At 43.1% G+C, this 24,318-nt stretch overlaps 1 protein-coding gene and 1 long non-coding RNA gene across 2 annotated transcripts in view; one reads left to right on the top strand and one right to left on the bottom strand.

The window, feature by feature from the left end:
• CMTM8 (CKLF like MARVEL transmembrane domain containing 8) overlaps positions 1-24,318 on the top strand; it is a 59,765-nt gene that overhangs the window by 21,458 nt on the left and 13,989 nt on the right. The gene's annotated exons all lie outside the window — the stretch shown is intronic.
• Positions 12,641-17,959, bottom strand: LOC140532545 (uncharacterized). The gene is made up of 3 exons (XR_011976570.1): positions 17,790-17,959; positions 13,774-13,861; positions 12,641-12,892 (listed from the first exon to the last, which is right to left on the bottom strand). It is a non-coding gene; the product is annotated as an uncharacterized lncRNA (long non-coding RNA).

The following is a 24,318-nucleotide window of genomic DNA, read 5'->3' as shown; positions in this document are numbered from 1 at the left end:
GTTCTGTTGATTTTGAGGGAGAGACTCAGACTTGTAAACAAAAGGTCTGACAAAACCGATGAGCAGAGATATTTCTGCTTGGATTTTAGAGCTCCAGGGCCTCTCATATGAGTCATCTTCTTGTAGTAGAATGAATTGGGAACCTTGGGTTTATGTCATTGGTTGAGAACCAATTAAATTAAATGTAGAGGGAAGAAAAAACTAGTGACTTGGGTACCTTTCCATGATACCAAAGTTAACATAGACTACCTTGTCAGTGTAATTGAAAACATTCCTGTAAGTGTGAGTGGGCTGGAGAATATTGCAAATGAAGAATCATGCTGGAGAAATGGAAAGGAGAGAAACATGCCCCAATATATGAAAAGGATCTATGATCTCAGAGATGTGGGGATATTCTCCCACAAGGCAGCTTACAACTCATCCATACCTGCTCACCATCCTCCATGACTCGTCCATAGTCTCCCACAAATTCACCACAAGGAGTTTGTTCAACATACAGAAAGTCTTGCCTCACTTTCTCCCAAAAGCTTAAAGGATCAAATGAGATATTTGGGGTTTTTTCCCATTACTTAATTTTTTTTTAATATTTTCTCCCAGTTACATGTAAAAACAACTTTTAACATTCATTTTTAAAACTTAGAGGTCCAAATTCTCTCTCCTCTTCCCTCCCTACCCGCCTCCCCACACTCCCCTTGAGGAGGCAAGCAATTCGATATAGGTTATACACCTGTAGTCACGTAAAACATTTCCATGAAGGTCATGTTGTGAAAGAAAACACAGAGAAACACCAAAAAAAAAATCTCAAGGAAAATAAAGTTAAAAAAAGTCTACTTCAATCTGAATTTAGATGCCATGAGTTCTTTCTCTGGGGATGGCTATTTAATGAGAAGTCCTTCAGAGCTGCCTTGGATTGTTGTATTGCCGAGAAGAGCTAAATTCTGCACAGCTGATCATCTTACAGTATTCTTGCTACTTTGTACATGTTACATTTCACTTTCCATCAGCTCATGCAAGTTTTTCCAAGTTTTTTGAGAGCATCCTACTCGTCAAAATGCTTCATTTGTAAAGAACTTAGCACAGGGCCTGGCACTTAGTAGGGGCTTAATACAAGTTAGCTGACTGGATGATGGACATTGCAGCGTAGCATCCCGTACAATGGTTTTTGGAATCAGAGAACTAGGTTTGAATTCCATTACTTATTCCAAGATCTTGGGCAAGTTACTCTGAGGCTAAGAAAGGGGGAACATTTATACTACCAACCTCGCTGGGTTAAATTCAAGAGTCAAAGCAGATAATACATAGAGGCGTTTCATAAGACATAAATCTTTGTCTGTCTTTATTTCTAAGGTAATGAAAGGGACACATTCATCCTCGAACCTTGGCTACACCGTAAAAGCAAAAATATTTTTAGTTATGTCGGTTGCATAGGATTTGGTTCAGTGGAGCCTGAAATGTTGAAAGAGTTCTCTGTTTCTCACATCTCACAACCTACTCCAACCCTTGCATTGAGGGTGGTACGAAAGCCTCTGAATCTTTGCAAGATAAACTGTTTCTTGGTTTTGATCTCAAGGCCCAGTGCTCTCCTAGCGTTTAGCTTGACTCTACTTGGCACCAATTTTATATTTTACTTCCTCTATGGGACTTGTGGGAAAAAGCAATAATTTATAATAGTCTACTATCTATGTAAGTGTGGGCTACTCTTCATTTATATGTTTCACACACCTGCCAAATTAATATTCCTAAAGTACAGGTCTGACCATTTGGCTTCCCTATCCAAGAACCCTCAATAGTTTCTTGTTACCTTGAGAGTAAAATACAAACTCTTCTTTTGGGGGCATTTAAAGGCTTTCATAATCCAGCTCTGACCTGCCTACCTTCCAGGTATATTCCATGTTATTTCCCCCTTACACACTCTACTACATTCTTGTCAAGCTAGAATACCCACAAACAATATTCTGTTTCCTACCTACTAACCTTTGCTCTGGCTGTGCCCATGCCTGGCATGCTCTTTCTTCTCCCACTCCTCTGTTAGATATCCCTGACTTTCTTCAAGGCTAAGCTTCCATACCACTTACTGAATCTCATAGTTGTTAGAGCTACACCCACAAAACGCAAATCACTTCATATTTACTTATCTCAGTACAGACTATTCTCTCTCCACCCACTTTGGAATGGAGGCTCTTTGAGGGCAGCTATCTGCTTTTAAGGATGGCTAGATGGTGTCATAGTGCACAGAGCACTGGGTCTGGAGTCAGGAAAACTTATCTTCCCGAGTTCAAATCCAGCCTCAAAAACTTACTAGCTTTGTGACCCTGAGCAGGTCATTAAACCCTATTTGCCTTAGTTTCCTCCTCTGTAAAATGAGCTGGGGAAGGAAATGGCAAACCACTCCAGGACCTCTGCAAAGAAAACCCCAAATGGAGTCCCAAAGGGTCAGACACAACTGAAAAGTGACTCAGCATCAGCTTTTAAAGGTACCAAATTCACGCAAAGCCATCCCCTCCCATTGGTGATTGCTGGCCTTCCCTCTTTGATATTTCCTCCTCTTGGGTCTTGTGACACAGCTGGCTCCTGATTCTCTTCCTGCCTGCCTCAGTCTCCCCCTTTACACACGGATGTTCCTTAGAGTTCTGACCTTGGCCCTCTTTATCTAAACCTTCTCTCTTAATGATCTCACCTGTTCCAATGGATTCAGTTACTGTCTCTGGGCAAGTGACTCCTCAATCTGTGCCCCTCACCCCCCTCCTGAGCTCACTCCCATGTCATCCCCTGTCTGCTGGCCCACACTGCTCGGTGATGAGTGTGGAGAGTGTCTGAAGGGTTACGGCATGGCATCCCTGGCCAGGCCGTGGTAAACCTTGAAGGCCAAAAGAGGAAAACGATTCTTTACTCTGAAGGTGAAGAAGGCTGGGAAGGGATTTTAAGAGTAATAGAAGGTGGCTGGGATCCTAAGGGCTCATTAACAAGATTACATGGGCAGCTGGGAGGGAGGGATTGGAGAAGGGGAGAAGATGGATGGATGGATGGATGCATGGATGGATGGGTAAACAGAGAAAGTTTGGATGTATTAGACCCTTAGAATGTGGCAGGAACCTGGCTCAGCTTTGGGGACAAAGATAATACAAGCAAGCAAAGCAGTCCCTGCCCTGAGAGAGCTTCCATTCCAATGAGGGAGGCTGCAGTGCTGGGGAGTTAAAAGGGTATGGGGCTGCAAACACACAGCAGCCTGGGAAGTGGCACAAAGGCCTGACTCCCAGCAACTAAAAGCAAAACTCACTAAGCAGAGGCTGGAGGCAGGCACACCGGTGAGGAGGCCGTTGCAGTAGTCTTACTGAGAGGTGCTACTAGTCTGACTGAAGAGATGACCCCATGAGCAGAGCAAAAGGGATGGAGAAATCTATCATACATGGCTAGTGATTGGCTATTGAGGCTGAGGGATAGGGAAGGAGGCAAGAGGGAAAGGAACGAGCCTTTATTAAACACCTACTGTGTACCATGCACTCTACTAAGTGCTTCACAAATACTACCTCTTTTGATTCTCACAACAGCCCTATAAGGGAGGTGCTATTGTGATTCCCATTCTACAGTTGAGAAAATGGAGGCAAACAGGTTAAGCGACTTTCCCAGGGCCACACAGCTAGCAAGTGTCAGAGGTTGGATTTGAACTCAGGTCTTCCTGACTCCAGATCCAGAGATAAAGATCCACTGAACCACCTAGCTACCAATGAAGAGTCGGGATGTCCCTGAGCTTACAAGCCTACGTGACTGACTAGAAGTAGGGTGGTGTCCTCAAGAGAAACTGGGACATTGAGAGCATGAGTAGGTTGGGGTTGGGGTGGAGGTGAGATCAGGGGAGGTAAGAAAAAAGACACACATGCACCTCTTCTCTCCCAAGCTCTCCTGTCTCACTCCTCTGTGATCCTTCTGGTCAGAAGCCTTTTAGGAGCCAAAGCCCTTTCAATTCAGTTTTCAGTGAATCAAGCTGTATCTTAAGTCAAGGCAACAAACCCAACTCTGTCCAGTTGTCTTCATGGCGGCTTACCCATATCTGGGGAGCAGTCAGTGTCCCCTCCCTGACCCTCACTCCCTCTTCTCTTGGTTCTTATGATGTTCCTCAATGCCCCACAATGTCCCAGGGGAGCCTCCGAGGGCCAGTTCACTCTGAGGGTGGTTCTGACTTACTTAATCATGGCTTTGCTAGTTGAAAGAGGGACAATGTTCAAATGTCTCTAGCATGTGACCCTCATCATCATTCCCCAGAAGCAGCAAGTAGATCATCTCATTATTCTGATATGAATATAGCCCACCAAAGGTTGCCAAGCACTTATGTATTTTTTTCACCCCAATTCCAAGAGGGAGCATGTCTAACCCCCATTTTATCGATTCAGTGACCAAGTGATTTGCCTGGGGACACGCAACTTGTTTATGTCAAAGGCAGGATGGGGACCTGGTTCTTCTGTCTAGCCCTTAGCAGGGCCTGGCACATACTAGGAGCTTAATTTTTAAAAACTGTTGAATGACTGATCCTGTCCATTGGGCCTTGGTGCCTCTTGTCCTTAAGTGCAGTCACCTCGGAAGGAATTGTTTCTGAAGGCACAGGCAGGAGCTTGTTCATTTGTGTGGGTGGGAGCCCATTGTGGATAGTCATAATACCAGAGGGTGTGTGTGATGCTGTTGGGTGAGAGCTAACCCACCTGTCATGCCCTTCCTGAGAAGGATAGGCCCAGTGAGTAATGATAGTAATTAGCAGAACTGCCACTTAGTCCAGTCTCTAGGTAATAATAAGTCCTTCACTGCCTCACTTGAGCCTCCCCACAAATTTGGAGGCTGTAGAAATAATAACAAGAGCAGCTGACACCCACGATCCCAGGTCAAGAGAGGACAGGGATCTCAGAGGCCCTGCAATTCAGCCCCCGTTCTACAGATGAGGAAACTGAAGCTCAGCTTAACATTACAAGATTCCAGGTCATAGGCATCAGAACCAGGATTTGAACCAAGGTCAAAAGACCAGACTTTGTACATCTTCTCGCCCAACCTTCTAATTTTGCAGATGAAGAAACTGAGGCAGAAATGAGTGAGTAAGGAGGTTGGGAGTGTGAGCCAGCAGAAATGCATTTCCAAAGTGGTGAGAGAGAGAAGGGAGCCACAGTGGGTGAGTAAGCCCAAAGCTTGGGAGTCTCTAATGTCTCATAGACTCCTGGAGGAATCACTTGGTGGTCAACAGATAGTATTCTGGCCGTGGGGACAAAACGATCTGACATCAATTCCTGCCTCAGTTTCCTCAACTGTAAACTATGGATAGTATCCTAGCAACTGCCTCACAGGTTGTCATGAAATTAAAATGACAACTTTGCAAACTTTACTTTTCATTTCAGTTCCAAATTCTTTCCCTCTCTCCATCCCTCCCCCTCTCATTGAGAAGGCAAGACTTTTGCAAACTTTAAAGTGCTAAAAGAGCATCACTTGTTCTCGTAGGCAGAGGATGGCATCGTGAGCAATCATTTCAGAGAGAAAGTTCCTCAGTGGGGGCTTTTTACATTGATGAAATTACAGGTTGGGTTAAAAAAAATTCTTCCCACTGTTATTATTTCTTTGTATGTTGAATCATGGTGTGTCCCAGTCACTCTCGTGACAAATACCCACTTTTGTGCTCCCTTCCGCAGCAGATCGAGACTGTCATTTCTTGGTAACCTGGGTGATGGAGTGGGTTAACTTGCTTTCTGGTATTTTCCTGTATTCAAATTTGCTTTGGTCTCTGGAAAAACAACGCTGATAGCGGCTAAATGTAGCCCTTCTTTATTTATGTAACGCCACAGGAAGGTGGAAATCTAAAAATAACCAGCCAAGTAAGGACTGTATTTTCCCACTGGTGAAACAGCGGTACCAGCATTGTTTCCCCGGGAAACTCCGGCTCTGTTTAAACAAAGACAGGGCCTAAAGAAAGCTTAGGTCATAAGTCAACCATGCATTGTGGAGCATGCTCTTGTAAAATGTACATAAACTCTCTTTCTGTCGGTCTCTCATTCTCTCTCTGTCTCTGTGTGCGTGTGTGTGTCTCTGTCTCTCTCTGACACCTACCCACCAGCTGCTGAGGATGGGAAACTTTGGTGACAATAGAGGGAATCTGTGGCAGATGTTGGAGCTCTGGGGGCGTGGGGGTGTTTAGAATGGTGGAGTGAATGGGGCAGGGGGAAGGGGAGCTCCCTGATACCTTGCCAGAGGAAGAAAAAGGAAATGGGAGAGAAGCCCATTTTCCTGGTTGAATACAATCTCGATGACCCTTCATAACAAGAAAGGGAAGTGACTACTTGGGTGGGGAAGCCCCTTGGCAATCCAAATCTTCCCTTTCTTTTTTCCTCCGATCCCAATCTGTGATCCCAATGGCATGGGGAAAACCCTGTATGAAATTCCCTCCACCAAGGCAGCTCATCCATTCATCTGCACCTTTGTATCATAGGTCTAGAACTGTCTTCTTTGAGTCAGTCAGTCAACAGGCATTTCTTAAGCACTTACTTCATGCCAGGCACTAAGCACCAAGAAGACTGAAGAAAAGTCCTAGCCTTGGATAAGGTCCCGTTCTAAAAGCAGGGTAAAGTGGTGCTGATAAACAGAGGGAAATCACTAACACTAGGGAGGACCAGTAAAGGCTTCTGGTAGAAGGTGAGATTTTACTTTTGATTTGAAGGAAACAGGAAGTCAGGAGAGAAAACTAAGAACACTGGAAGTCAGCTGGGTCACACAATATAAAGTCTTAGAGCAGAGATTACGAACTCGTGTTGATGAACTTAACTTTTTTTTTTTATCACTCTGTCTCAAAATAACTGATTCCCATCTTAAGCCCACATATTTTATTTTATGCTGAGTTCTCCATGGGTTTTCAAGAGTCCATGACTTCTCTTTCTGACTTCAAATCTGACCTCAGACACTTACCAGCTGTGACACCCTGGGCAAGTCATTTAACCCTGTTTGCTTCAGTTTCCTCACCTGTAAAATGAGCTGGAGAAGGAAACAGCACACCGCTCCAGTATGTCTGCCAAGAAAACCCCCACAAAGAGTTAGACAGGATTGAAACGACTGAACAACAAAATATGTGGCATGCGCTGTATTAAGCACTTTAAAAAACTATTATCTCATTTGATCTTCACAGCAACCCTGAGAGGTAGGTGTTATTATTATCCCCATTTTACAGTTGAGGAAACTGAGGCAGGAAGAAGTTAAGTGACTTGCTCAGGATCATACAACTGGCAAGTATCTGAAGCTAGATTTGAACTCGAGTCCTCTTGACTCCACTGTACCAGCTGAGGGACAAGTGGTTATCCAGTATCTGCTAGAAGATCTCCAAAGAGTGGATCCCAGGACATCCTGACACAGCCTGGCCCACTTTGGTATAGCTCTAATAACTAGAAAGCTTTTTCTTACAGGAAGCAAAAATCTATTTCTCTGTAACTTCCACTGATCATTCCCAGTTCTGTTTTTTGGACCCAGCGGAAAGGAGAAGCCCCCTTTAATTGGGTGAGCCCTTCTCTAAGAACATAAGCTGCTTGAAAGCAGGAACTGTGCTCTGTTTTTGCCTTTGTAGCCCCAGTACCAAGCACACAGTAGGTGCTTAATAAATGCTTGTTGGATTGAATTAACTTGGATGGTCATCAAATGACATTCCATCACCAAGCCTATAACTTCATCTTTTCTGACTTTATAGGAAAAGACTTGTTAGAGTGCCTTCTCTCAGCTGGAATGGCTTTTGAAAACTGGGGGTCACCCATACCCCTACTGTGAGGCAATAGAGTAGGGCTGTGGAGGAGGTGATCACAACTATACTGGAATCACAACTCTGAAGTTCCATGCTAACTGAATGGTAAAGGTGGCAGCATGTCTGTGAACATCGAAATAATAGGTAAACTGCAAATAAGTTTATTCCACTTGCATTTGGTAAAATTCTAGCCTTTGTGGTTAATCTTGATCCATAGAACTTTTTTGTGAAATAAGTTTAATTATACTTAATAGGGTTTTGTAAACACACTTTCAATTTAAAGTACTTTATCTCCAATTGTATTTGGGGCACCTGGGGCCTTCCCCAGATTTCTTCCAATCTATAGTCTAGTTTAAGGTACTCTCTGAGTAATCTTATCTGAGCAAATCCACTCAAGACCATACAGCTCATGAGCCCCCATCCATGTGTTTAACTAAATATGTCAGAAGATACAAATGTGTTGGTAGGGCCACAATTAGTTCAAAGAAAAGGCATTTAATGAAATAGAATAGAAAGAAGAGTAGCAGTAGAAGATTTTTCTGATAAGCCTGGAGCATGCTTTCCCACAGATACAGCGCAGTGGTAAGAGTAGACATATCTAGTGAAGGGCTCACCACTGGAAAGGGGGGACTGCATCAGTGAGATCACAGAGCCATTGAAATATCTCTTTTCCTTTGTATGTTTGTCCTCTTTCTATCATTCCACCAGAAATTCCTCATGGTCAGAGAGCCTCCTTCTCCCTGGTGCCCTCTCATGCTGCCCAATGCTCACCACACAGTGGATGCCCAATAAACACTGGTTACTTGATAACCCTCTATTATTGTAGTCCCCATTTGAATGATTGGCACATTAAGCTGACCTAATGAAGGGTAATGTTCATGGATACCAGTCTTGTCTTGCTCTAGACAGACTTTGATATATGGGTAGAATTTAAACATAGCTAACGGCAGCATCTCATTCAAGCTTTAATTAATGCATGCATTTATGAGTCTTCCCCAAGGGTAGATCAATACTTGTCTACTCAAGTCAGGGATAATCTGGAGTTGATTCTGAGGCAGAACACTTCAGAAAAATTGAAATAAAACAGGTGCATTGACATTATTAGTATCTGTGATAATCATGAAGTCTTTGAAGTGATTGGTACTTCAAAATGGGGGTTGTATGCTCCCTTCCTCAGTGGATATTTCTTTGCATTTCTTTGCGTTGGAAGAGAAGCATGATATCATTTTTGTTATTTTTAAGAGCTTAGTGAAAAAGGAATAGTGGGCCTGGAGACCTGTGACAGATTTACTGTCACAGCACCAAGAAGTAAATCTCATTTTTGGCTTATCATACGCCACATGAGGAAATGCCAAAAAGCCAGAGACCAGAATATTTTTAGAAGGCCATCTTGCACATTTGTACCCACAAAGAGAAGAGGTATGATTCACCCTGGAGCGACTATTACATTAACAAGGATAAATATTATCAAAGAGAAGGGAGTCATTGAAAGGGGACGATCACAATAAGCTAGCGTGCTCAGTGACGATGGAAAGAATGTTGACTCGGAAATTGGAGGATCCGGTTCAGATCCTATTGCTGACGTGAATTACTTGTGCGACCTTGAGCAAGTTACTTACATTCTCTGAGCCTCAGTTTCTTTATCTGAAAACAGCAGAGATGATAATTTCTGTGCTGTTTACTTCGCAGTGGTGAGGATCCAGTGAGACAGGACATGTTTAGTACACGTTTGCTTCCCAAATCTTAAAGTGATTCACAGCTCGGTCCCAAATGCTGTGAATAACGAGTCCTGTCAAATGGTTGTTTGTATTCAAGTTGCACTATTTGAAGTTATAATTATGTGAAGTGGGACCATTGGCTCCAGCCATGTGAATTTCAACAATGTGACTCTTTCATGGGACTTGTAATGTGCACTAATCAGAACTCCACTGTGCAAGCACCAATTATTACTATTATTACTATGCTATTATAGTATTATTGTAATAATGATCACTATTATTATGATCATCTCTAAAGGAAGTGCAAGCTCTTCTCTCCCAAATAGAGAAAGAACAATCAGAATTCGAGGCTAACTTTGCAGATGGGAGCACGTGTATGCACATATGCATGCACGTGCACACACACATGTACACATGCATGTGCATGCACACACACCAGACAGAGTTGTCAACCTGCCCTCCTCCTGGGCCGCGTAAAGTGAAAGTCATTTGGCTGTATTGCCATTTTAGGGTTAGTTATCAAACTTTGCATACATCATAGAGGCACAGAGTTTGGAAGGACCTTAGAGAACACCCTTCATTTTACAAATATAGGAATTGTCCAGAGAAGTTGAATGACTTACCCATGCTCATACAGCTAGTTAGTGATGGGAACAGAATGGGAACCCACATTCTACCCATCTTGAGTTCTGTCCATGACTCTACTTTGGCGCCAGACATAGGATTGTGGATAATTGTGGGATAATACAAATATTAAATCCAGTTTCAGACACTTACTATTGGTGTGACCCTGGGCAAGTCACTTCACCCTGTTTGCCTCAGTTTCCTCATCTATAAAATGAACTGGAGAAGGAAATGGCCAACCATTCCAGTGTCTTTGCCAAGGAAACCCCAAATGGGGTCAGAGAGAGTTGGACACACTGAAACAAGTGAACAATGACAACAAAATACAAAACATTTCAGGCAGTACTAGCAACTAGCAGTGGGGGAAGGGGCTCAGGAAGCTCTTATAGAGGTGGTAGACCTTGGTTTGAGCTTTGAAAGAAGCTAGCAACCCTAAGAGATGGAAGTAAGGAGGAAAAGCATTCCAGACATGAGAGTCAGCCTGTGCTCACAGGTGGAAGAAAGAGGAATACGTTTATATTTGCTTCTTAGGATCCATTCCATGTCTCCCACACCATCCTTCCATCGACCCTGACCATCTTCCTGCCATCCACCCTACAACCACGTGCATGGTTGTTCCTGTTCCCCTCACCCCTGCCCTTTGTGGCATTTCTCGATCTTCCTCTGGGAACCATAATTAAATCAATATTACCATTGCTTTTAGAAACGGAATGTTAATCCACTCCCCTGTGACTTCCTAGGTCAAAACACCTTACTCAGCCCCACTCTCCTCTAGGTGTTTTGTTTCCCTCATTAAAATGTAAATCCTCCGAGAGCAGAGACCAGCTCCCTTCTGTCTTTGTGCCCCCACTGGTCATGGCACCGTGCTTGGTGCCTAATGAGCACTCAAGGAATTCTTTCCATCCCTTGGTTGTACAGTCATTCACCAGGCAGAGAACACCATCAAATGGGGCAGGCAGGAAAGGCTCTTTGTAGAAGGCCTCCCTACTGGCTGTGGAAAAATCAGTTATTGCATTTTTTTTTTTTTTTAGTGTCATCAGAACACAGGCTCTGGAGCTTGAGTCATTATCTGCTGTCTCAAGGAAACTTCATGCCAATTAATTTAGGGGAGCTTGGAGACAAATGAGCACATTCACATACGTGCACCCAGAGGCAGGCAGAACTGGTGGGATGCTCCATTAGCCATTAACTCTCCCAGCAAAAGCTGCTGTTGGAGCTGTCCTGCTTCTTCTTCACAGCCAGTGAGTGAGACTGGCTTAGGTCTCTGCCTTCCAGGGCCAGTTGGGATGCCAGGGAGTAAGAGAGGTGCCCTGTGGCCCAGACCTCTGTGCAGTTCTCAGGGGAATCCCCAGGGGACCCTCAGCAGCTGAGCCTACTCTCTCAGGAACTGCACTGTCCGCCTCCCAGAAGAGCCACCAATAACAATGATGCCTGCTGATGAATCTCCTATCTGGGCTCTTGCTAAAGCTGTGTTCTCAGCCTGAGATGGGGTCTGTGCTTCCCCTCTTGTTTCCAAGAGCTCACTTCAAGGCAGGCATGACACGCCCATCTGGGAAAACCTCTTGGTGAAGCATGTCTACGTCATTGTTGGTCAAGGGATAACTGTTAAGGAGATGGATTCTGAACTTTGACCCCTAAGGCTTCAGAGGGGATCAACTCCTCCAATGCTTCAGGTTAGGCTGGGTCATGAGAACTGGCAGGGACCTCAGGGATGACCAAGTCCAAAACCTCATTTTACCAAGGAGGACACAGAGCCCAGAGATGTTAAGTACTTGCCCAATATACACAGGCCTTGTAGGGTTAGGATTTGAACCCAGGTTCTCCTGTTACAAATCCAGCTCTCTTGCATTCTGTGTTCTCAAGCAATAACCTCAGGGAAAAAATTCTCCTTGACTTTATGTCGTAATGGCAGTTTTTATGAGGATCATCTATTGTTATAAATCACACTTACTAATTAATGTCTTCCTATTAACCCCTCCTTTTGTAGTTAATTTCATGCATGGACCTAATTCAACTTTTCTGCAAAAAATTTGTCTCTATTCTCAGCACAAAATACAACAATAATAGCCACATTTCTATAGAATTTAAGATTTACAAAACACTTTCCTTACAAATAGTCTATGAAATAGGTGGTTTTATTATCCCCATTTTACAGATTATGAGACTGAGGTTCAGAAGGGTGAAATCACTTGCTCATGGTCTCCTTCTCCTCTTGCTCCCTCTTATCTTCTCTTATTTGTCATCATCTTTAATTTCAAGAAATTGCCAGTTTAGGTTCCTGGGAGCATAGGTCTAGATACAGAAGGGACTTTAGAGTCTCCCTGATTTTACAGATGCAATATAACAGTCAATAATAAATAAGAATTTTTATAGTGTTTTAAGGTTTGCAGAACATGTTTCATGTGTTAACTTAATTGATCCTTACAATAACCCTTTGAGGTAGGTGCTCTTATTATCCCCATCTTATAGATTTTATAGGAAGGCATAGAGAGGTTATAAGTGACTTGTCCAGAGTCACACAGCTAGTCACTATCTGAGGCAGGATTTGAACTTAAGACTTACTAAGTCCTGAGACTGATCCACTTAAGTAAAGTGCCCAACTGAGGTCCTTAGATTCTAAAGTTTTTTCCACTGTACTATGGTGCCTTTTAATTGAGGATCCAATCAGCAAACATTTGTTAATTTATTATTGATTACTACACAGAAACAATGAAAATGAACTTGGATAGACTTTGAGAAATAGTGGCGAATAGGAGAGCCTGGCGAGATGGTCTATGGGGTCACAAAGAGTTGCACAGAACTGAAAAACAGCCACAAGAAATTGATTACTATGTACCAGACATTGTGTTAGACTCCGAAATATAATGACCAAAAGGATAGGACTTGCCCTCAGGGAACTTACATTCTCACCAACGCAAACAAAAGGAACAACCAGAGGTGTAAGAAGGTTACAGACAACACAATACCAGTGGTACATTCCTGCTGTGGGGGTGATCCCTGTGAGGGAAAGAAGAGACTGGACAGTTCACAGAGTGCTAGCCAGGAGTTAAAAGACCTGAGTTCAAGTTCTGGTCTATGACTGAGGATTCCTTGTCTTTGTGGCTCCCCAATATCAACCCTGACACCCCTGGTTGGTACTTAACTAATACTTGTTGATTGATTGATTGCTTCTTCCACTCTCTAGCTGTGTAACTATAGTCCAGTCACTTTAACTTTCTGAGCCTTGGTTCTGGAAAAATGGCCCCTCTGTAAAAATGAGAACTTTGGACCTACTTGATGCTCTTTTAAGATGCCTTCCTGGTCAACCATTTGGGGATACTGTCCTAGAAGTAAAGCGAACCAGAAGAGGCAGCCTTCCAAAGTGAGGGGAAGTTAGATCCTGAGCCAGGTGCTCAGGGATGGAGGAGACAGGAAATGGTGGGTGAAGGAAGGTAGGAGACACTGGGAACAGCATGGACAAAGCCATGGGAAGTGAGAATGAATAAGGGATGGCAAGGAAATCCACCTGGTTGGAGAGGGAGGATGGCAAGGGAGACTAATGAAGGCTGATGATAATAATAATGCATGTTAAGAGAGCACTTTTCATTTTACAAAGCATGTTCCTCAGAGCTATGTGAGGATATGTGTCATGCCCATATTACAGATGAGGAAGCAAAGGCTCAGATAGGTTTGTCAACTTGCCTGTGTCACTGAAGTAGGGTCAGAACCATGATGTGAATCCAGGATTTCTGGCTGCAAACTTAGTGATCTTTCTCTGACATCACTGTGACTGAAAAAAAAATGAAAACTGGAAAAGAGCTTATTGGGGGAGTAGAGAGAGTATGATGGAAGAATCTGGAATGCTAGCTTGGGGAGCACTGATAAACTCCACTAGCTTTTCCAATCAATCTAATCCAATGAACATTTATTAAGTGCCCCCTATGTGCCAGGCACTGTGTTGTTCTTAGGTACTTTGTAAGATTGATTTCTCCTGTCTTGGGGTTGCTGAGCTTTTCTAGAATAATTGGGGAAGGAGAGTCTAAGTGGTGGGAATCTGGGTAGACATTGAAGTGACTTTTGAATGTCCTCTCTCTGACTCCTTTCGGTGGGCCCGTTGTGGACACTCATTCCCACCTCCACCTCCTGACTTCAGCTTGGAAAGAGGAAGGATGTTTGGAGATTGAATCCCGCTTGTTCATTCCCTCCACTTCCTACTTTATGCCTACTGACTGAAGTCCAAATTCTGTAGCCCAGAATTTGAGACCTTTTCCCATCTGGCTCCAAACTCTGTTCCTATGGAGCACTTCTAATTCCCTCCACATACTCAGGGCTTCAGTCAAGCTGAACTAGTCATCCCTTGAATGCCTCATATGTGAAACAGTGGCTAGAGAGCTTTAATTGAGTCCAGAAGCCCTGGGTTCAAATCCTTTCTCAGTCACTTCCTACTTGTGTGACCGTGGGCAACCTCCAAGGCCTCAATTTCCTCATGTACAAAATAGAGAATTGGATGAGATGAACTCCACACCCCTTCTAGTCCTAAATCACCTGACCTAGCTCCATTCTTTTGCTTATGGTGTTTCCTCTACCTGTACTCCCTTCTCCACGGTGTATCTATTGAACTCACATCTCTGTTTCACAACCCAGCTTAAATAATACCTCCTCCATAAAACATTCCCTAATCAACCAATGTTCTTTAATATTCATGGGCCTCAATGCACAAATAAGGTGGTTTCCCTTTCTAGCCCCAATTGACTTTTCCTGCATTATTCACTATTTCCAGTCAAATTGAAATTCTTACCTATTTCTTCCTGCCTTCTTCCACCTTTGCCTGGCACAGGCCATTGACCATGACTGGAATGTCCCCTCTACTCAATAGCCACTTTCTTCAGGATGTCTCCCTTGATTTTTCTCTTATTGCTGAAAGACGATTTTTCCCTCCTCAAATTTCTTAGAGTATTGTTTGAAACTTCTGCTTGGCATTTTTCACACTCTATTTCATATCATATTTATTAATGCAACTATGATATCTCCTTCATTAGAATGTAAGTTCCTTGAGATCAGGGACTGTCTTATTTCATTGTATTATTTTCTTTGCCTAGCACAGTGCCTCATACATAGTAGGTCCTTAATAAATGTTTGCACTTTGTACCTTTCTTTTTTATTTCTTATAATCTATTTCGTATTATAGTTATTGGTGAATTACCTTCTGTTAAAGCAATATGTAAACATTAGCTACGTCTCTATCAGATTGTAAGCATCTTGTCGGTAGGGAATTTGTCATCATGACTTTGCATCTTCTTCAGCACCGAGGACAGTGCCCTACCCATCCTATGATTCACTTATAATTGAGTTGAATTGGACTCCTTGGGAATTGGGATCACAGTTAAAGAGATGGAAGGAATGGCAAAGGCTATTGAGTCTAATCTCCTCATTTTACAGATGAGGAGACAGGCATAGTTCAATGGCTTGCTCAGTCACACTAGGATACGTCAGAGGTGTGATTAAACTTGCAGACTGTCTTCTGCATCACGATGCCTTAAAGTAATGCCACTTTTCTTTCATGCCCACAACTACAGAGAATGGGGGAGGGGAGGCCAATGACAATAAAGAGTAGATTGGCATAGCCCATTCTCGTGGGCCAAATGGGCCAATCTGATAAGCTTCACCTGTGTTTGGAGGACCAAGTGAGGTCAGTTCTTTGCCACTGAGGACACTGCTGGTAACGTATTTATCTTGACAAGTATGAGCTAGAGAACATTAAAAGAAGACGATTGTTTGGGGGTTTTTCTTGCCTCATACAGAGTAATCAATCTGTCAGCTATATTTACTTTAATACAATTATAAATCACTTAACTTGATATGCAGTGATAGATAAGAAAATGAGGCAGGTTTCAAGGAGAACATCTTGCTGTAGGAGGGGCTATATATTAACATAGGAAGGGAGGTTCTAGTTTGATTGGGAAGTGTGGTACAGCAGAAACAGTCCTGACCTTGGCTTCTCTGATGCTAGCTAACAGCAAGTCATTTTGTCCAATCAAACAGACATTCATTAAATGCCTGCTTCCTGTATGACACTGAACTGTGCACCAAGGATACAAAGATGAAACAAAAACCAGCCCAGCCCCCAAGGGCTTATGTTCATGGGAAATTTGGGGGGGAGGAAGGGAGATAAAACACCCGCATAAATAATACTCTACATGGTAGTTTGAGGGTAGAGACAGCGCTAACAACTAAGGGGATCAGGAAAGACCTCATATAGGAGGTAATGTTGAGCTGAACTCTGAAGGAAGCTCAGGGTTCTAAAAGAATGAAATTAGGAGAAAGTGCATTTCACAGAGGCAGGAAACAGAATGCCTCAGCTTCCTTATTTATAAAACAGAGATATTAATACTTGCCCTTATTGATCTCACAAGGTTGTTGTTAGGAAAGCATGTTGTAACCCCCCCAAGCTCCATACAAATAAGAGAAATTATGAGCATTTCTCAGTCTTGTGACCTGGAGACCCAGACTTTATGATACTGATTTTCTGATCATGCCTTGACCCGGCTACAGATCACAGCTATTGATTCCAAGGCCATAGGTCAGGTTGGCCCAATGTCTGAAGCACATGGCTACATCCCAGGTGTTGGTTGGCTGGACAGAAGGTAATGATTTACAGGGGCTCCAACTGCAATTTAGTATTTGAAACAAATAAAAAAAGATTGAAAACCCAGGGAAAAATAGAACTAGAAATGGACATGCTAATTAAAAAGTTATATAGAGAGTCCTGTGGAACTAGGTCCTCACTCAGACATGGGAGGAAAAATACAAGATAGTAGATCGAAGCTCTGGAACAGACACCAGCTCTGTTAGCTGCTGCTGGAAGCTCTAAGTGGTTAGAGCAAGAATTCTTAACTGTGTGTGTGGCGAGGAGTATCCTGGACCCCTTTGGAGGAACTCTGGTCAAGCCTACGCATGAATCCTTTCTCAGAAAAGTCTTCTTAAATGTATATAGTAAAACAGAGGCTTACAAAGAAAGCCAATTACACATGTATATACGCATTATAGATAGTATTACACATATATAGTATATATGTGTATTATATATGGTATATATAATGTAAATTATATGTGTATAGAGAGAGAGAGAATAGTTCTGTTCTTTTAAATTCATAGTCCCCAGGTTAAGAGCACCTGTTTTAGAGAGCAGAGAGACAGTAAATGATCCTTGATAAGGGAGAATTACAGCCCAAGGATGAAGGTGGAGGGTTCCTAAATTTTAGTCCTTTCTCCAACCCCATTCCATGTTACTGCTAGTTCAGTAAGACCAGTTCCATCATCACAAGGGCAAGGCAGCCTTTCCGTTGACCCAGGATTCCCTCATTTGATCAATATTTATTAAGGAAAGTACCAAGCTAGGTACTGGACAGTGGGAGTGGGGGGAAGCCAATGCAAAGACAAACAAAATAAAATCCTTAGTGGGTTTTCTAAAGGAGTAAGTGAAAACTCCTTTGACCCATTTCCTTTTTAAAGTCTATTTTTGAGAATTTTTGTACTCCTCTATTTGCTAACTTAATGCCATTCACTCTCCCTGCATGGCAGCATCGCCAGATCTGAGAGCTGGAAAAGACCTAAGCAGCCACTTAGTCCAACTCATACCCCAAAGAAGTTCTCATTAGAACTACTCAACGAGTAGCTGTCCAGCCTCCGTTTGGATCTTCCCCAAATGACAAACTCACCGCCTCTCCATGAAGCCCATTCCTAGCAGGTTTTCCCCAACATCAAATCTCAATCTCTTTGTCATTTTCAGTCATTGTTCTTGGTTCTTCATTATGAGAGAAGTCTGAATTCCCTCCTCCCCATGACAACCCTTGAACAGAATGATTATATTTCCTTCCATGTTCCCTTAGTGGATCTTCATTGTGACACGGACTCAAGGGTCTTCAGGGTCCTGATTGTTTCTCTCCCAAGCACTCTCCAGCCAAATGTGCCTTTCCCCAGGCTCATTCCAACCTAGCTCATCCCACAGTGCTCTTGGAATCTCCACTCCATTGCCAACAAATTCTTTTACCTCCTCCAGTTTCTCAACCATCATTCCTTCTACTTCCTCTTTATAATGGAAACCTGGCACTCCCCTTACAGCCCTGCTTCCTGGAGGTCATTCCTTCTCCCCTGTGTAGAGAATCTGCAGCTCCCTCATAAGGCTAGGGCAATACTCCTTCCTCCACACTCTGAACTCCATATCATTTCCTCAATAACTAACCCCTTTTGAGGCCAAATCACCCTCTTTCCCATCCCTGATCCAGTAAGCTCCAGGTCATTCTTCTGACTATTGATGATCTCAGCTCCTGGCCCTTGTCTCCCTCTGCACTCTAGCCCCTCTCAATTCCTTATCCTCTCCCTCATCTCTGTTGTGAAGTTGTTTTTCAGTCATATTTGACTCTCTGTGACCCCATTTGGGATGTCCTTGGGAGAGATACTGGAGTGGTTTGCCATTTCCTTCTCCAACTCATTTCACATTTGAAGAATTGACGCAAACAGGGTTAAATCATTTGTCCAGAGTCACAAAGCTAGTGCCTGAGGCTGAATTGAACTTGTGTCCCTGATTCCAGGTCCAGTGCTCTATACACTCTGGCGCCACCTAGTGGTCACTCATCTCTAGTGACCTCTTTTGCCACCCCCCCACTTCATCCACTTGCATCTCACCATGATCACACTTTAAACCTCACCACCTGAAGATGTTTCTCCACCTCTAGAAACTGCTGTTGAAATTTCACTCTTAGATCACAATTTCAATCTCCCTCATGCCCCTACTCTCAACCTACTGACCCTAGTGAAATATCTCTTCAACCCTCAAATTTATTGTGATCTGGAATCACACTTGGCGTCTTCAAAACCATGTCCCCTACCCTGACTTCACTTGCTTCCATCTCTAGTCTGTATGCCCATAGTCAGCCATCTACACAATATACTAGCTACCTCTCTAGAGTGTATGCCTTTTTCCCCAACCTTTAGCGAGTTCTCATTAGTGGGTAGTTCCTCACCATCTAATTTCTCCCCTCTTGCTCTAGGGTTGCTGAATGGCCTTGGGAAAAAACCTAAAAATCAAGCTGCTTTCACCCACTGCACAAGTAGGTCACATAGGTTACACAGCATCACCTCATAACCTCCCTACTGTCTGACAGTCTTGCTACCTACTCTACCCTTATTGCATAGTGTAGGTGCTTAATAAATGTTTGTTGCTTGATTGTGATTCACAGCTAGTAAGTGTCTGAGGTAGGATTCAAACTCAAGTCTTCCTGACTCTACTTTCACTACAGCACCTAGTTGCATGATCCATCTTCTCAGCACTATCACGAGCTTTCTCCTCCTTCCCTCTGCTTACAGAAGAGGTATCCCTTCTCTTTATTAAGGTTAATCCTCCCCTACCAGTTCCCTCGGTCCTATTTCCTCCAGTCTCTTCAATGGCCCACCTCTAGCACTCATCTGCTTTGGCTCGCATTTTCAATCTCTCGAGTTGTCTTCTGCGTTATATACTGTGCTCATGTCTCCCTAATTAAAAATGTCTTCCCTTGGTCCTGTCATCCCATCCAGCTATGGTCCCATTCTCTCCTCCCTTTCACTGTTAAACTCATTGCAAAAACACCTGTTCTGTGCCTCTACTTCCTCACAACTTACTTTCTCTTGAGTCCCTTACATGGACCTTGCGGTACCACTCTATTGTAACTTCTTTGTGAGATGTATCACTAACTCATTAATCACCATATGCAGTGACCTTTTTCCATTCTCTATCCCCCTTGAATTATCTTCAGTTTTTGGTCTTGTTGATTAATCCTTAATCCTGGGTTCTCTCTCCTGATTCTCCTCCTCCCTCTCTGTCTCCTTCACTGGGTCCTGCCACTCTCCTTAATGTTGATCTTCCTGATCTGGTCCTGGCCCTTCTTTACTTTTATCTCAGGCAATTTCTTTTGTTCCCTTGGCTTCAGTCAGGATGCCTTTGCAGGTGATCTCCAAATCTAACTCTAACCCCAATCAACTCCAGACCTACGTCTCCCATCAGGCCTTTCTCCCTAGCTATCCCACCGGGCCCCAAATAAAGCTCATGATCTCCCCCCTTGAACCTTCTCTTCCTGCAGACTGCACCATCATCATCTGAGTCTCCCATATTTGTGACTCTGAAGTATCTCTTCCCTCCCACTCATCTCCAGCCAATCATCAAGTCCTATTGGCTCCACGTTACAATAACTCCATCTCTCCTGGATTTTCCCGTTGCCACTGTCCTGGCAGGCAGCATAATCCAATGGAAAGAGCAGTGTTTTTGGAGTCAGATCCTGGATTCCAATTCTACCTCTGCCATTTACTAACTGGATGACCTTGGGCAATCACTTCACTCTTCTGGGCCGTAGCTAATTCTTCAGTAAAATGGGGTGGGGGAGGTAGGTAAAATGAATCCTTCCAGCTCCATGGTCCAATATACTTCGTGGACGTACTCCTAGAGACCTGTTACTGAGCAAGAGACGTCCTGGAAGGGCAGGGCATCTGGCCTCTGTTTTCCTTTTGTTTTTTTCTCTTGTTCCTGTGAACAATGATTTAGAGCTGAAACTTAGAGGTTGTCTAGTCCAATTTCTCCCTTAAGGTGAGGAAACTGAGGCCCAGAGAGGGTAGAAGGAGGTGTCAAAGTAATTAGACTGGGCCCTCTGCTTGTGTCTAAATTTGACAAGTTCATCCTCCTTTCCACCGTCCCACAATGAGACTCAGAATGGACCCTGAATTTGCTTATCAAGTTCCCTTGGACCACACCTGTCTGCTCAGTAATCCTCTGTCTCAGAGCACAGTCTCTGTCTCCAGTTGGCCTTTTCCTGAGGCAGCGTCTGGTCCTGATTCGTGGCCCCTTAGAATGTGTGTTTATAAACTCCTGGAATAATCAGGACAGTTGGAGAGTAACCAATCAGTTTTAGTGAATGGAACTGGACGTAAAAGGTCTCCTCCTCATAGAGTGGTATTTTGGCACCCTCTTGTGGCGAAAAGTGGCAAAGTGGCCATGCTCCACTGCCCAAAGCTTGGTTTAAGTCCTGTGGAAGGGCTGGAAGGGACTGGCCACCACCATCTAGACATAGATCTAGGACTGTGGTCTGAACTCCTCATTTTATAGATGAGAAAACTGACACCTAAGGATGAACCAAACCAAGGTCATACAGGTAGTAAGTGGCAGAACTCCCTAAATTTTAAAAAAAAGGTTTTATTTCTTAAACTAAGTAAAAGTAAATGTTAGTGATGGTAATGATGGTAATGATGATGATGATGATGAAGAAGAAGAAGAAACCAATAAAGGACTTCAAAAACTGAGAAGAAAAGAAGTCATGGGGAAATGTATGATAGGAAGACAAAGTGGACAGCAAGTGAAGGATAAGGTAAGAGTTGGGTAGGAAGGATGGTCCAGTGGAACCTTCTAGATCAGAGGTGTCAAATATACCTCTGAAAAATAATAAATGTTTGAGAGGATGGGGGACAATTGGGACACTAATGCACTGTTGGTGGAATTGTGGACTGCTCTAACTCTTCTGGAGAGCAATTTGGACCTATGACTAAAGGGCTGTAAAACTGTGCATACCCTTTTATCCAGCAGTAGCTCTACTAGGTCTATATCCCAGAATGGCTTAAAAAGGGTGGGGGGAAGACCTATTTGTACGCAAATATTTACAGCAACTGTTTTTGTAGAGGCAAAGAATTGGAAATTGAGGGAATGCCTATTGGTTGGGGAATGAGTGAACAAATTGTGGTATATGATGACAATGGAATATTATTGGGGTATAAGAAATGATGAGCAAGCTGGTTTCAGAAAATTCTGGAAAGACTTCGATGAATTGATATGAATTGATGGGCAGTTAAGTGAGAAGAATCAGGAGAACACCATATACAGTAACAGCAATACTGTACAGTGACCATCTGTGGATGGCTTGGCTGTTCTCAGCAATACAGTGATCTAAGATAATTCCAAAGGATTGATGAAAAATGCTATCCACCTCCAGAGAAAGAACTGATGGAGTCTGAATGCTGAATGAAGCATTACTTTTTACATTTTTTCAGTTTTTTCCCTTTGGTTTTGTGTCTTTCATAACATGACTAATATGGTAATATGTTTTGCCTAATTGCACATGTATAACCGACAGCAAATTTCTTACTGTCAGGGGGTGGGGGGGAGGGAGAGAGAAAATGTGGAATTCGAATTTTTTTAAATGAACGTTAAAAGTTTATCTTTACTTGTAACTGGGAAAAAATAAACTATTATTAAAAAGTAAAAGACCCTGTCCATCCTCCATCTGGGTCTTTGGTAATTGGCTGAGAGCCACTGACCCAATTTATTGGTTACTGCTGGCCGAACTCATAAATTGGTCATTCTCAGAAAAATGAGAACCCTGAACCAGATTAAAATCACATTGGGAAATAGTCAACAAAATGCAAATACAATAGAGCATAGGGAATGTTGCTATGGGGCTTTCTAAATCAATGTGACCACAGGCTGGGGTCCTTAAAGTAAGGTTTAGTGGCCCCCATTTCTGTTTGAATTGATGCTACCACTCTCAATGTTAGAAGAAAGGAAAGATGCCCCCCCAGCCTTTTGGGTGGACCTGTGAGAGGACATGAATAAGAGTTTCAAGGGACCCCCAGGAACAAGTGGATAGTGACGTGCATTTTTGGAAGGTTCAATGTCCAGATCACAGAGATCCCAAGCCCATTGGAGTCTGATTATTCTCCCAAGAGAAAGTCGCCATTCTGCAGGAATGTCACATAAAGGAGGCTGTAGTAGAAGGCACAAGTCAAATACTGGCCCATTTATTTCTGCACGTGGAGATGGCGCCATCAGAGACATTGTCTTTGTGCCTGAAGTCTGCTCATTTCTCCTCCCTAAAAAATTATAATTACTATAATATAAATCATTATTGCCATATTTTGTTATCGCACCAACATTTCTTCATGTATTCCTGCCTCTTAGGGAGTCATATACCTTGTAAAAAAAAATTAAGAAGAGAAAAACTGTTTAGCAAAACTAACCAAGATATTGAAAAAAACCTGATGTTGTATGCAGTATTTGGTAACTGTAGTCCCCCATCTCTGCAAAGGGGTGGGGAGAGAAGGTGTTGGCCCTTTGCTTTGTTTGATTGTACATATTTACTAGAAGAGCAGGTATTGTGGTGGGAGTGGAAGTGGCTACTGGGAAAAAACACATTTGATGTAAAAAAAAATCGATAAAATTCTGCAGAATAATTTTAAAAATTGAATGATATTGCAACCAACTTTATCTAACTTTTCCACTGCACTCTGGATCCCAATCAATTGCTTGTTGAATGGCTGGAGAGTATTTTATGTCTGAAGTTGATGTCTGGGGGATGTTGCACATTTAAGGACAGAACAGCACAGTGGATAAGTGCTAGACTCAAAGTCAAGGAAACCTGAGTTCAAATTCTGCTTCAGACTGAGTGTGTGACCTTGGGCAAGTCTTGTAATTTCTCCCAGACTTTTTTCATTTGTAAATGAGGATAATAACATCAAGAGTTTAAAGTACTTTGCAAATCTTAAGGTGTTATGTAAATGTCAGCTGTGTGTGTGTTGGTCTTTTGTTACCGAAGAAGACCATGCCATCAGAGAAATAATAACATGACTTGCACTTGACTTTTTGGGTTTTTCTGAGTGAGGGAGGGCTGTGCAGGTCACCAGCCTCACTTCTCCTCCTGAGCCATCTGAATCCAGTGACCAGATATTCATCAGGATGACTGGAGATGACCCAGGATGAGGCAATCGGGGTAAAGTGACTTGCCCAACGTCACACAGCTAGTGAGTGTCAAGTGTCTGAGGTGAGATTTGAACTCAGGTCCTCCTGACTCCTGTTCTGGTGCTCTATCCACCGCACCACCTAGCTGCCCCAAATGTCAGCTATCATTATGTTAAAGTAAGGAGAAATGGGTTTTCCATTGCCCCAAGAGGAATGGAGGCTGGAAATGGGCAAGAACTCCTTAGAGTGTGTTAAATCCCAGAAGATGTCATGAAGAACATTTTTTATCTGATTCCTTTGAACATTCATCCTTGGGTGCTTTCATTCCGAAAGGCTTCGGGAAGGGACACTCAGAGGCAGAGTAATAGATTGGATGCCCAATGGATTAGATTCTCTATGAGGATAGTTAACCATCTTTTCCTTCTGTGGAGTGGGAAGCTTAAAGTGGTTATTTGCTTATTCAGTTTACACAGTATGTGAGAATGCCAAAGAAAGGA

This window comes from Notamacropus eugenii, chromosome 3 (assembly GCF_028372415.1).
Source record: "Notamacropus eugenii isolate mMacEug1 chromosome 3, mMacEug1.pri_v2, whole genome shotgun sequence".
Lineage (NCBI taxonomy): Eukaryota > Metazoa > Chordata > Mammalia > Diprotodontia > Macropodidae > Notamacropus > Notamacropus eugenii.
The sequence above is the reverse complement of the archived record's forward strand: the minus strand, read 5'-3'. Positions and strand labels throughout refer to the sequence as shown.